The following is a 14,533-nucleotide window of genomic DNA, read 5'->3' on the forward strand; positions in this document are numbered from 1 at the left end:
CAAAATAAAAGCTCCCCATATCTCAGTAGAGTATCATAGTACAGTGTCATAAAATTATCTCTATTTAGGTATAAAAATGTTTGTTTTTTTAGCTGTACAAGTAATATACAAAAATATATATATTTGCTTTAGTTTATAAGTACTGCCTGCAATAGGGTGACCACCCGTCCCACGTAGCGCGTGCGCGCACAGCGTTTGAAGCCCAATTCATGCCGTCCCACAAATTGAGACTGTGTCACGCGTAATCAATGGTTGCTCAAAAAGTTGGTGGCTCATCTATATCTGGAGTCACCAACCCGTCGATCGCGGTCGACAAGTCGATCTTGGAAGCATTGTGAGTTGGGAGGTGCGAGCCTCCGCTGACTGCGCGTGCACCTCCTTCTTAAAGTTAATAAATTGTAATGAAAAATAAATAAAATTAAAAAGCTAAAGTAAATCCTAAGTGGAAGTGCATTTGTCGATTCTGTCATAAGCATACAGTACATCAGCAATTACACATGTTTAGGGGAATAGGACATTATTAATATACCATGTTAGGTGGTATGTGCTAGAAATGGGTAAAACCACTATTAGTGAGTCTGCCCATGGGGTGGGGGCAGTGTCCCACATTGTCCCTCAGAAACACACCCCTTGTCCCCCCTTGGGCTTATTAGCAGGTGGTCACCCTAGCCTGCAAGCATTAGCAATTAGCAAATTCTGGTTTGATTACGTATTTGGTTGATTCAAAAATAATAGCTTATTTTCCTTTCCCATCTATTGGTTGCAAAGAAAGTGTCTTTTTATCCATAGCATAAGCAGTCCAGGCCTTCAAAATGCAGAATATATGTCTCGGTTTCACACAACATGTCAACACATTAAGTACTGGCTTTTCAAAGGGTCTTTAAAGATTGAAGTATTTGTTGATCAAAACTGACTTGATGTTCTCTAGCTGATGTCTGTGACTCCAAACGAGCCAAGAGGCACGATAATTAATAAAGCCAATGATCCTCCAGAAGTCTGGGGTAACCTATTAATGTTAGCTGAGAAAAGATATAAATATTACCCACTTTCTACATGTATCTAAATGCAAGAGATCCTCAATTTAGCACCCTATGAGTCAAGAGGTGTTTATCTGAGGAGCTCCAAATCAGTCACATGACAAGCCAAACTCATTCTGATGCTGGGTCAGTCAGCTCATCACTCTGATACAGATGAGACCGTCTGACATCCTGCATGCAAGAATAACCCTTCTGTCCATAGATACACATTACTATGGCAACCACATCCTATGTTAGCAATCTCCATTTAGAAAGAAGTTGTGAAGGAAAGATTTTGCTTCTCTCGTTTTGTCTCTCTCTCTCTTCATTTATCACACTGGCTGGCTTTAAATCGACAAACTGACATCTGTTCACACATACAGACACATTCACACACAATCTAACCAACTGAATGAGCACATCTAATTTCAAATATCAAAACAGGCTCTACTATGCTCAGATTCCAAGAGAACAATGTGTTTTTTTTTTTCATCAAATCAAGTTTAAGTTTAATAATTAAGTTCTTTGATGATGATGATGATGATGATAATTCACAATGATTTATACACAACAGGAAATTGTTATTTAGTTCATAATATCTAATAATTCCTCATTTGTGTGTTAAACATTCTCACTCCTGGACATAAATGACCCACAATATCAAAATTAACGTTTGGTTGCTTTAAGAATTTGGGGTTAGCAAGATTTTATGAGAAGGGTATTCCTGCACAACCGGAGGCTGCAGTTACAGGACCGCAATTCTGTGACTGCAGTTTTAGGACCCTAGTATTTTTGTGACAGTGCCACCTACTGTACTGAATCAACACTAATTAAAGATGGACGACGTGGACAGCAACCAGACGGTGAGTATCGATATTTAATTAAGTTTTATTTTATAACGTTTAAACGGTGCAAAGTTTACATAGTGAGAACTGCTAACTATGAATTAATAATTAATTCCCACCAAATTAAGAATTTGTGAGCTACTTTTATTAATTACTACGACCTTACTACTACGTTAATTCGTGGCTATGATTTCATAAATCCTAATTGTGTTTTAATGACGAAGTATTATAAGTGAATCTAGCCTGCACATTAATTAAACTTATCAGATGACAAGAGCATGGTTGATGTAATGGTTGATGAAACACACGGTTATAACAGCCAGAGAAAAGACTAAGACAGAAATCAAGGGTCAAGAGCCCAACTAAAGCAAACACTGATCTCTAACATGGTTACTTCAAATGAAACAATAAATCAACATCTAAACCTTAGTTCATTCTCAATAAGATCTTCTGTAGACGTCTGACAGAAATAAAGTCAGTCTGGTTATTAATAAGTGGAGCTGCTGATGCTGTTTGTGGGGTTGTTTAATCAGATCTTGAGAGATTTCATGTATTTTATTTCAGTTGATTTCATCTAAGGCTGTGTCTGAAGTCAGTTGTAGTAGTTCTTGTGTTTCTCTTTTCTTCAGTGATTCTGTTTGTTAACAGCAGCTGTTCATCACTAATTCACTAATTCTCAATCAGCACTTACCCAGCCGGCATTTCAACATTGATTCAACGTTGAAACAACGTCAGGTACCATGGTTGAATCAACGTTGAAAAACCTTTCGATTTTGCAAATTGGATCAACGTTGAAATCACGACGTTGATTCACCGTTGAAATCGTGACGTTGATGTACGGTTGAAATCACAACGCTGATTCACTGTTGAAATCCCGACGTTGAATAACCTTTCGATTTTGCAAATTGGATCAACGTTGAAATCACGACGTGGATTCACCGTTGAAATCGCGACGCTGTTTCACCGTCTTACCTGCATTATGGGTGAATTAGGGTCGTGCTGCAGCCCTGGGATGAAAGCTGAATGAGGTGTTGATTTTGAAAAGTTAATCAGCGTTGATAACACGACGTTGTTTCCCCGTCGTACCTTGCACCGTGTGTAAATACACCTAGATCCGAGTTGGCATTTAGATCAACAATGTACATGCAAGGCTAAAAATGTAATGACTGGCAGCAATGGCTTTACAAACAACTTCAATAAACTACCACATGCTCAAAATTGTCAAACAGCAGTTAAATTTTGGAAACATACTGAATAAAACAGATGAAAATAATCCCACACTTTATTATGCAGAGTATGCATGAAGGTAATGCTAAAAACATGTAGTAGAACAATCCAAATACAATAATATTTATAGGTTTTTGTAAAATAATTCGGCACAAAAATGCATATTTTTTGCAGCACTTACAAGACAAACCCTTGTACCTTTATGACTGAAACCAGTGGATCTTTTATTTTGGTGGAAAACTACAGTTTCTGTCAAAAACATGTTTTAGTAATGTGTCTCATTACAAGAGTTGTGTACATTTGTGCAGTGAAAATGTGTTGAACAGTTCGAGAAGGGAACCTTCCACCAGTTGATTTCTGATGGGAACCCCCCCGGACTGTGTCTTCTTTACCGTGGGGAATGCAGAATGAGATTTCTACCGCAGGGCACTCTAAAATGTTAGAACCAGCAGCCTTAGTGTATACAGTGTGGTTGTGCTTCGGGTGATCCTTGAAAGAGTCCCAGCGCTAGGTCCTTTCTGACGCCGTCCCCTCCACTCTCTCCCACTTGTGCACTTTCTGTACCGTCCTGTATAAACATTTACATTTAGTCATTTAACAGACGATTTTATCCAAAGCGACTTACAAATGAGAAGAACAGAAGCAGTCAGGTGTACAAGCGAACAACAACAGTATACAAGTGCCATGACAAGTCTCAGTTAGTCTAGTACAGAACGCATAGCCAGGTTTTTTTTTATTTTTTATATATATATATATAAAAGACAAGAAAAGAAGGAAAAGTGCTAGTATTAGCTGGTTAAGTGCTGGTGAAAAAGATGAGTCTTAAGATGTTTCTTGAAAATGAGTAAAGACTCAGCAGTTCGGATTGAGATTGGGAGGTGATTCCACCAGCTGGGCACAGTCCAGGAAAAGGTCCGAGAGAGTGATTGTGAACTTCTTTGGGATGGCACCACAAGGAGTCGTTCACTTGCAGAGGGCAAACTTCTGGAGGGAACATAAGATTTAACCAGTGAGTTTAGGTATGTTCACAATGTTTCACAATAACTTTGATATTGTGAAATATATTTAACTGAAAACTGAATGCAAAATAAAATCACACAATATTTTCACTTTACAGTTCAGTAACAGTGAGGTTGGAAACAAAGTGGACAACACTATTCATTAAACACTTATTTAATGTATTCAGATGAAAATTTACAATAATAACAAATTATTCACAAGCAGTGTTTTCAGAGCCCCCAGTTACACTGTTTTAATCAAAACACTAGTAATACAGTGTAGTAAAACAAATAAAATCTAATTCAGTAAATTTTTAATAAACTAAGTACAATCAAAACCTATCACAAAAGGTCAAAGCATCTCTAGCAGAAGTGACAGTGCAATGTAGCAGATGAACAATTTCTTACCAATGTTTCAAGAACAAGCTGGATCCTCAATGACTCTACAAGGGGAAAGAAGAAATGGTTTACTGAAAAGTTCTTAAAAAGCAGGATTTCATATTATACCATTTCTTTAAACCACTGGTTTTCAAACTTTTTATACCAAGTACCACTTCAGAAAATATTTGTTATTAAATATTAAGTTGCACCATAATGACCAACATTACATTTCAGCAGCGTAGTAGACCAAACTATTCAGCTACAGGTCTACAGTTAAAAAAATGAGGCAGTTTTATTCTAATAAGAATATTTATTGTTGTCAGACACTTTACCATGTTTGAACATTAACACTACAACTGTGCTTACATATACAGGTAAATAAAAAAAAGTTTAAATTAAAATGTAATTTTAAATGTAATTATGTAACAAAAGTTACAAAACTGTACTGTACTTTAACTCTAACATACTTAAATGTGCAAAAAAAAAAACTTACTCAAAGATTAAGTTAAAATATATTAACATTAATTAGTTTAATTTAGTGATTCACCTGCATAACAACTAGAGGGGGCCTGACACTTTGAGAACCATGGCTTTAAACAATCCTTTTATTTATTTATTCATTTTCATTAATTCATTAAAATTATATTATTTAAATACAGACATTTGCACTTATATGTTTCAGAAAACATTTTGAAACTATTATAAGCATACAAACATATATAACACACCTAATGCATGGGATACATATCAGGACAATATGGGAAAATCTCTAAACCATCTCTAAATCTCTCTTACCAGCAACACATTAGGTGAGCACCTAACTTGATCAGCTGTGATAAAGCAATGCAAAAATAGACACACGGTATTTATTCATCTGCAGATTACATGTCCTTTAAACTACCCATTTGTAAACTCTGGTAATACTTTACTATTTTCAAAAGATAATAAAGATAAAGTTAGCGATTTTCTTACCTCATTTTGCCAGGATGTTTTCAGGACCTCGCAGAACACCTGACCCTTCTTGTGATCACAGTATTTGTTCTCCATTGACATGTCACGACTCAAATTCGCTCAAAATAAATAAAAAATGTACAGGCAAATATGAAATAATTCGGGACCGATAGAGCAGTCAGTTATAACGAGCAGCAGCTCACAGTCAGCCGCCTCACTCACAGAAAGACGACAATAACGGTCATATTTTTAATAGTGCTGTCAATCGATTAAAAAAAATTAACTCATTAATCGCACAATTTTTTTTAAATTAATCGCGATTAATCGCGATTAATCGCAATTAAAAGACTGAAACTTTTTGGATATGTAAATGTAAAATGTAAATAATTAATGTAAACTCAAGACAAAGAAACTATTTAAATTCAAAATATGATTGTTTATTGGAATTTTTGTTTAACTTGTAACACAGATTTTCTCATGTAAACAACATACCTGCAATAAACCATCAATATCCTCCAAATTAACTGTTGGCTTGAAAGCCATGTTTATTACAGAAATAAAAACACAGGCATGTAAGTACCATTTGAATTTCAAAACAATCAATGCCAATAAAAAACAAAAATGATTTCCATGTTGAATTCTAAGTGGACTGCAAAAAAATTTCAAAGTATAGTCATTGCCAGTGCTTTAAGTGGGCCAGTACGCACCAGTACTCACTACCTCCACTTCCAAATATAGCTCTTGAGCGTACCGCCACCTCTCCGTGTGCCCAGAACGTGCTTGTAGCGTACCGGTACGCTCATTTGGACATCTGTTTTAATAGAGGTTTTAATCTTTTACCTGCACTGCCGATTTTCAGAGAGCCCTTCACAATGCAAGCTTCCTAATTCATCCCACCCAGAGCAGAAACTACATTACCCATTCACCCTTAAGTTATACAAGTGAATAGCGCATGTGTCGCTTTTCCCACTGTTAAGTGTCAACAACTCAACGTGGCCGGAGAAGGTGTGTGAAACTCGTTGTGAGTTATACTAAAGCAAAATCTTGAGTATTTATTGTCTGATAAACATTAAAAACTGTCTGCGGAGGTTGAGTCGTCCTGCAGCCCCCGCTGGCTGCTCATTGGCTGCAGCATCTTTTTTCTAAGTTCTAAAAAAATACCGTAGATGGCAAGGCACAAATTTAGATATTCATTTATCTAATTAATCTATAGCCTATGCACAAAGACAATATGATCTTTTTGTCCCCTTTTTGTTTTAAAGCTTGATGAAGAGAGAGAGCGCACGTTGCTGCAGCTGAGGAGGACAGTGATGCACGCGCACAGGAGTGATTGACAGTTCGCGGCACTGTGTACAAAAAATACTCCGCTACACAATTATTTCGTTATTTTCGTTTAAGCTTATTAACGTTAGCGTTACAGAAAGGTCTGATTTACGCACTGTTACAGTCATTGTTTTTTTTTTTTTTAAACAATGACATTTGAGTTCATGATTTTAATGTTGCTGTTTCTTGTGGCAGACTAAATGAAGAGTAGCCTAATGTTTCTTGTGGCAGACTGAAGAGTAATCCGGCAGAGTTTTATACTGAAACTTTCTGTCTAAAAGTCCTTCCTTGGTCTTATCCATATTTCTTTGCACGTTGAACACACATAGGCCACAACTGGAAATAAAAAAAACTGCAACCGCGTTAATTGCGTTATTTTTTTTTAACGCGTTAAATATTTCAAATTAATCGAATGCGTTAACGCGCTAATTTTGACAGCACTAATTTTTAAATGTAGAAAGGCGCGAACCGATTCATTGTCCAGTTTCCTGAATGACAGCCAGATTAACCAATCATGATAGAAGTAATAAAATAAAACTACCAATGGGAGTTGTTTCAGTGTGATAAAGCAGCGAAATGTATATAGTTTTATTGTTGTTAATGATGATAATATTTAACATATACCTTTAGATTTTAGAATAGGTATCATGACTAAAATATTTTAAAATGCTATTAAAATAATTAATTAATTTAAATAATTTAATATAAATAATTTAAAAGCTTGTTAACCTTTAACTACCATTTAGCATTAAACATTTTTAACGTTGTTTCATTAAAACAACTGACCTTATTTCAGCCATATTTCAATGTTGAAAGTTGGTCATGTGCTGGAAGTTCCCCCTCAAGGGAACTTCGAACTGCGTCCTCTGAAGGGACACTATGGGGAACACCTCGTCGTGACCCGTGTCTGAAGCATACTTTGAAAAAACGCCAACTCGTTGGCCGGCGACAGTGTCTGACGTCACTACCGGTGCGACTATAAATAAGCGACCGGAGAGCACGTCATTTATCTTCTTCGTCTTCATTTGACTGTTTTGTTTGAAGTGTGCGTCTGAGAAACGACCACGGTAAGAGCGATCTTTACTTTTGTTATCATGGCTTCCACTAGCAAGGCGTTTAGACAGTGCGTGCATCCGTGTCAGCGTTATTTGACACCGGATGACACACACAGTCTTTGCGTTTTTTGTTTGGGCGAAGAGCACGCGCGCGATGTCCTTGAGGGGGCGATCTGCGTGCACTGTGAGCGTTTTTCCATGAAAAAGCTCCGCTCTCGTTTGTCTCTCTTTTCGAGGAAAGAGGGACAGCCATCTGTCTCCCGCGGCTCAGGACCCGCCGCTGTTGAGGCACGGAGGAGAATGAGCTCGTGGGGATCACAGGTGGACCTCGTTGAAGAGTTTAGAGAGGGACTTTCCCTTTCTCGCTCTTCGGCGGCGGACGAGAATGAACTTCAGGAGGAAGACGTGTTATCATTAACCCTTTCTGATACTGAAGTTAGTGCTCTGCTGGGTTCTACCCAGGAAGAGCAGGAGATGTCTGAGGTTGGCGAAGAAGCTGAGGCTGAGCCTTCTCAATCCTCCTGCCCTGCGTATGAGGAGCTGTTAGAGGTTATGGATCGTGCCACAGCAAAGTTAAACTTGCCATGGAAACGTACAAGCAAAATAACGCCGCGAGGTCGCCTTGATGAGTGTTATTTATCTGACCATAGCCCTCCAGCCCAGGTGAGCCTTCCATTCTTGCCTGATTTACATGCGGAAATCAAGAAAGAATGGAGGAGGCCATTTTCTTCTCGCATCCATCGGTTTCAGCATACGAGTTATGCTAACATCGAGGGCATGCGCGAAAATGCCTATGAGAAGATGCCCCCTGTAGAAGAGACGCTGGCTAGCTATCTCTCTGTGGGGGAAACATCCTCTCTTAAATCTCCCTCTTTGCCATCTAAGCCCCTCCAGGATACATCCCGCTTAAATGGCAAAGCATACGCAGCAGCAGGTCAGGCTGTGGCTTCATTGCACACTATGGCGGTGCTTCAGGCCTATCAGGCTGACCTGCTGAGGGACCTGGATAAAGGCGAGGGCCTTTCAGCTGATCAGGTGGCCGAGCTGCGCCGCACCACAGACCTCTCTCTCCGTGCTACCAAGCAGGCCGCCTCCGCCATGGGTAGGTCTATGGCTGCCATGGTAGTAACGGAGAGACATCTGTGGGTGAACCTGGCAGACATCGGGAAGAAAGAAAGGGGCTTTCTTCTCGATGCTCCGGTCTCGCCTTCTGAGCTTTTCGGTACCTCCGTCGAGATGGTGGTCGAAAAGTTCAGGGAGGCAAGGGCGCGCTCAGCTGCTTTTAAAACCTTCATTCCACGAAGGTCCAGGTCCGAGCCCGAACAACATAGGGGTCCTGGCCCGTCTCGTTCTGAGGATCAAAGACGGGCGCAGAAGGCTAGTGTCGCGACTCGCGCTCCTCCCCCGCCTATGGGCAGGGGCAAGAGGAATCGTGGGTCGCGAGGAGGTAAGCAGGACCTGAGGGATGTGATTCAGACGAGGCAGCGTTCTCGTCCGAATCAGAGCGATACCTAGAGAAAATGCTTTTTATGTTTAACTTCTGCTCTTTTCCTCCCTTGCCTGAATTCCCCTGCGACCACCAGCTCTCCACCTGATCGAGGTTAGGTGGGGGAGAATTTCTCTCATAACAGTCTCATATGCTGGACCTATGATGTTTTTGGTTGGTTCTATGTTCATAGTAACCACCTTACTGATGGTCCGGACTATAAGGAAGCGCCCTGTGAGCAGGGTCCCACTACAGGAGGATGGGTGAGTATGTAACCCTTTTTCTGTATATACTTATGAGTTGAATTACTGGTGGTCATATGTCTACTAACTTTCTAAGTGAGTCTCTTTTACAGTGCTCAGTTATGGCATCTACTAACACCCGTCAGCACCGTCCTTCCGGCCTCGTGCTCTGGTATTAGGCGGCCGAGATCACGGGCTTCTGTGGGAGCCTCGCTGATCATCAGAACTGGCACGGCTCTGCAGGAGATTTCATGAATGTTGGCCAGGTCACCCTGAGGGGCCTCCTGACCGCTTATATGCACTGTCACATCCAGTGGGAAGGGAGGAGGTGGTAGTTACAGAATTCTTCCTGTTTTTTACTGCCTCAGGTGATGCTCCCCTCGTCCAAAGAGGTTTGTAAGTTTGGAGCTTGCCTCTCCCGTGTGGCTCAGATCTCTGCGATGCTTAGGAACCTGTAGGTACGCACGCTACATTCTGTGTACTTCTTAAAGTGGTAAGTGTGCACGCAAGTCTCTGCACATTTTTCTGAAATCCTGTATGGTAAGGGTTACGCGCTCAGCTTCGTTCCCTTTTTCGAGATGTTTAGACTTTGGTTCCTTTGGCTCCTTTCAGCCGGAGTGCATTTGTTTACACTCAAGCATTGCTTCCCTCATCAAGGGATATTTGGGCGGTTCTCGCAGTAGTTTTAACAACGGGCCCCTTTTTCCCAGAAAAGGGTTACGTGTTAGTACGCTACTCTGAATTCAGAGTTCCTCTCATTTGACGGTGTTCTCTGTTTTTTCCCCTTCAGAGTGCCACGAGAACCCCTCCCTAGAACAGTATTTTAAAATCCATACTATGGTAAGTGTGCACGTGTATTCTTTGCGCACTTTCTGAAATCCACTCTGTGGTAAGTTCGCACGCTAAGGCTCTGCGTTCTTTCTAAAAATCCTTTATGGTAAGGGCTTTGCGCGGTTGCTTCGTGCCCTTTCTTGAGTTGGTGTAAAGCCCCGTTCATCTTGGGCGCCACTCCATTCAGGTATCCTTGAATACCTATCTAGCAGGGTTTTGCTACCAGGGTTCTGTTGAGACAGCTCCTTCGGAAAATTTTGCAAGAGCAAACGGTAGCCCCTGTGTGACAGGCAAGACCTTGTATAATACTGGTTTCTTAGCCGTATCCCTTTAAAGGAATCCTTCCTATTCCAAGCCTTTAAGCTCTACCCCGGGTCGAGGCCCTGATCAATTAAATTGGGTATGTAGCTTAGGCCTTTGGCCGTAAGGGATAGTGTCACAGACAGCTGTCTAAACGTCCTAGGGGAAACTCCCATAGAAATGGTAGAGTTGGTACTTAGTGTTCGCCATGGTCTGGCCTGCGCTCCCCTCAGCATGGCGGCGTGGGTATACTGTTCCCCATAGTGTCCCTTCAGAGGACGCAGTTCGAAGTTCCCTTGAGGGGGAACGTCTCAGGTTACGAATGTAACCATGGTTCCCTGAGAGGGAACGAGACACTGCGTCCTCTAGATCCCTTGCCATGCTTCGGACGCAAGCTTCACGAAGAAGATAAATGACGTGCTCTCCGGTCGCTTATTTATAGTCGCGCCGGTAGTGACGTCAGACGCTGTCGCCGGCCAACGAGTTGGCGTTTTTTCAAAGTATGCTTCAGACACGGGTCACGACGAGGTGTTCCCCATAGTGTCCCTTCAGAGGACGCAGTGTCTCGTTCCCTCTCAGGGAACCATGGTTACATTCGTAACCTGAGACGTTTTTCAACAGTTCATCTTTAAACGTTGAATCAACGTTGTTTCAACGTTGAAACCACAACTGACCTTATTTCAACCATATTTCAACATTGAAAGTTGGTCATGTGCTGGATGTTTTTCAACCATTCAGCTTTAAACGTTGAATCAACGTTGTTTCAACGTTGAAACCACAACTGACCTTATTTCAACCATATTTCAACATTGAAAGTTGGTCATGTGCTGGATGTTTTTCAACCATTCAGCTTTAAACGTTGAATCAACGTTGTTTCAACGTTGAAACCACAACTGACCTTATTTCAACCATATTTCAACGTTGAAGGTCGGTCATGTGCCGGCTGGGTAGTTAATCACTTAATTACTTGAATGCAAAGTTTTAAAACTTACATGGTTTAAATCAAGACAATCTGTTTACTCAAACGATTTGAGTTAAGTTTACTTGTCGGGTTTTACAGTGTGGTTGATAGAGAACATACATTCATTTTCTTGTGTTCTGGTTTGATTAATTATAAACTAAACTGATTTACTCACTTCTAGTATTTTTAAAGACAGAATGAATCCGGAGGAATGAAATGTTTGCCAAATATTTGATAATTACATAGAGCCATTGTTTTGATGAAGTCAAAGTGAAGAAAATAAATTTGTTTGTCTGAAAGCTGCTGTGCATGGAGCTGAATCCACAAACCTGTTTATAAGGACATGTTGTCCTTATAAAAAGCTGTTGATGCTTCGTACGGACTCTATGGAACCTCATTGAAGTTATGTATTCAGTTTACCTCTGGTGGGAGATTAAAATAATGATGCTGTCCTTGTTTACATGAGAACATGAAACCTGTGTGATCTCTCAGTATTAGACAGTGTAACTCCACTAGATGTCACTCTTTCAGTGTGATTAATGTGATATTCAGTCAGTGCTGATGGTGGGAGGAGCCAGTAAAGCTGATCATTACTGATAAAGAGCTGAATAAAGAGGAAGTAACTAAAGCAGACAGATGTAGAGACAGAGAGATTCACACAGAGATCATTCAGCGGAAAGAAGACTGAACTCAACTTACAATGAAGATCCTCCTCATCTTCCTCACTTTCTACCTGATCTCAGGTCAGAGCTTTTCTCTTTCATCACTGCAGTAATGATGCTGTTTTCTGTTCATCATCTTTCTGATCACAGTATCAGTCTGATTGACAGCTGCAGTGAGATGCTTTAGCGTCATGGGATATTCTGGAGGAAGTGTTCTGGTGGATTCTGGGAGGACTTCAACCAGTAAAACTCAATATCTGCAAAAACAAATCCACGGAGTGTGGTATACAATAATAAACAATAATGAAGAAGATCAATGGATTAATAAAGGAAGATTCATTCTGTATCTCAACAAAAACAAACGCATCATGCTTTTCATCTCCAGTATATTTACTGTATATTTCAATTCTAATGTTAAACTAGGCTGACCATTAAAAAGGTAAAAAAAGTAAAGATCATAGAATATTTTTTTTACAGCATTTATTAATATAGTTGAATGTTAATTTTAAATAGAATTATAAATTATTAGTTCATGTATTAACTGAATTATTAATTATTAGCAAATTTTGTGCATTAACAAGCTAACACTTACTGACCAGTTAACTTAGCAGACAAACTCTTTCCATAAAACTGATGTTTTGAGCTTTGAACTAACATCACAAGCATCTAATTTGCACCCTTTTTTGCCATTGACATGGATGTAATTTCCACATCATGCCTGACCGAGAAAAAGCAAAAGAAGTTCTTCTGTGAATTTATATTTTCACTAGGGCACTGTAAAGGGATCAGCCAAGTATTACTGTACCTGATGCTGCTCTTTTAGAAGGCAGTTCTCATTGAACTTTTGTTGGTAATTATAAAGTGATTTTTGCTTTTTTTAAGAGGTCATTTGGTCATCCTAGTTAACAGTATATCCAGCCCAGTACCCTCCTATAAACTATACTAAACAATAAATATCAGATGCACATTCTATAAATATGTTCTCTTATATCTAAATGACAGATTCATGCTGTAACGTGACAAAAAGACTGGAGGTGAATCATGGATTAACTGCAACCTTCAACTGTGAATATTCACAGAATCATATTTATTATTATAAGATCATCTTCAAAGAAAATAAATACTCCATTGATGAGATGATAAACATCGCACATAGAAAGAATGTAACTACAGCAAATTTTTACAGAATTTTACTGTATAAACATTTTACAAGATGCAGCTGTAATTCGCAATGCATTATGGGTCAAATAAGGTTTTACAGTTATTAACAGTATATTTCCACATCAACCACATTATCAGTAAGTACAGTTTAGTGACATATTTTGCTGAACCAACATTATCTTATACTGTATTTGGATAGCAGTCAGGTAGAGTAATAGAATTCACCCTCCTGTAATCCTGTAACATTATTTTTAACAAAAACTGAATATAAGAATATAACAATTCAGTGCATACATTTCCATACTTGAGCACCCCCCAAACATATGCACTTACCATTCAGTTCAGACAACATTCCTACAATCAAAACAACTCGTCTCAATAAGAAACTTGTGGACTCTCCTGCTGGTGCACAATTGACTCAAAAAGGTTTGGCTGATTTTATGTTTTATCTTCTAAATATGAGATGAGTGCAACTCTAGCATCACCAGTGTATCTTTCATACATTTATTTGTGAAATGTGGCATAAATGGCAGACACACCACTGGAAAGCTTGATTTTCATTGTAATTATTTATTTTAATTTTTTTGCTCATTTTGGTCATATTAGCGTGTGAACTATGCTTAATATGGTTATCGTCAGGAACTAGGAACCTCTCCTGGTTGGGGTTAGAATTTATATAATATTTATATGACGCACTTTGCAAATGTATTAACATTGAGTATAATATGGTTCAGTGGTCTGTTTTTTTAAGATATTGCAGGCCATATCTGAGCTGCCAGCTGTCAGTTGCCCATCTCTGATCTAGAAGAAACTCAACCTCCTGTTTCTTGATGGCTCTCTTTACAGGATTAATATGATGTTACTTAATATGGGTCACATCTGTGACTACTATGTCATGCTGTAAAACTCTGTTTTGGGGAAGTATATCTCCAAAAAGTGTGACTTTGCAAAAAAGGTCACCTTGCTCAGCTTCTGACAAAGGTAAATCAGAGATCATTTGTGAATTTCTAAATGTCTATCTGAATTTGTACCAAATTAGAGAGTACTAGATCATCTTCAATCTCTGGCTCAGCAGGTACTTATATTATCGCCAA

At 39.4% G+C, this 14,533-nt stretch overlaps 1 long non-coding RNA gene across 1 annotated transcript; it reads right to left on the minus strand.

Annotated features, from left to right (window-relative positions):
• Positions 1-3,952: 3,952 nt before the first annotated feature.
• On the minus strand, positions 3,953-5,617 carry LOC127942782 (uncharacterized). Its single transcript, XR_008149422.1, has 3 exons — positions 5,440-5,617; positions 4,495-4,529; positions 3,953-4,072 (listed from the first exon to the last, which is right to left on the minus strand). It is a non-coding gene; the product is annotated as an uncharacterized LOC127942782 (long non-coding RNA).
• Between the last annotated feature and the right edge of the window lie 8,916 nt (positions 5,618-14,533).

The sequence above is a fragment of the Carassius gibelio genome, chromosome A22, assembly GCF_023724105.1.
Source record: "Carassius gibelio isolate Cgi1373 ecotype wild population from Czech Republic chromosome A22, carGib1.2-hapl.c, whole genome shotgun sequence".
NCBI lineage: Eukaryota > Metazoa > Chordata > Actinopteri > Cypriniformes > Cyprinidae > Carassius > Carassius gibelio.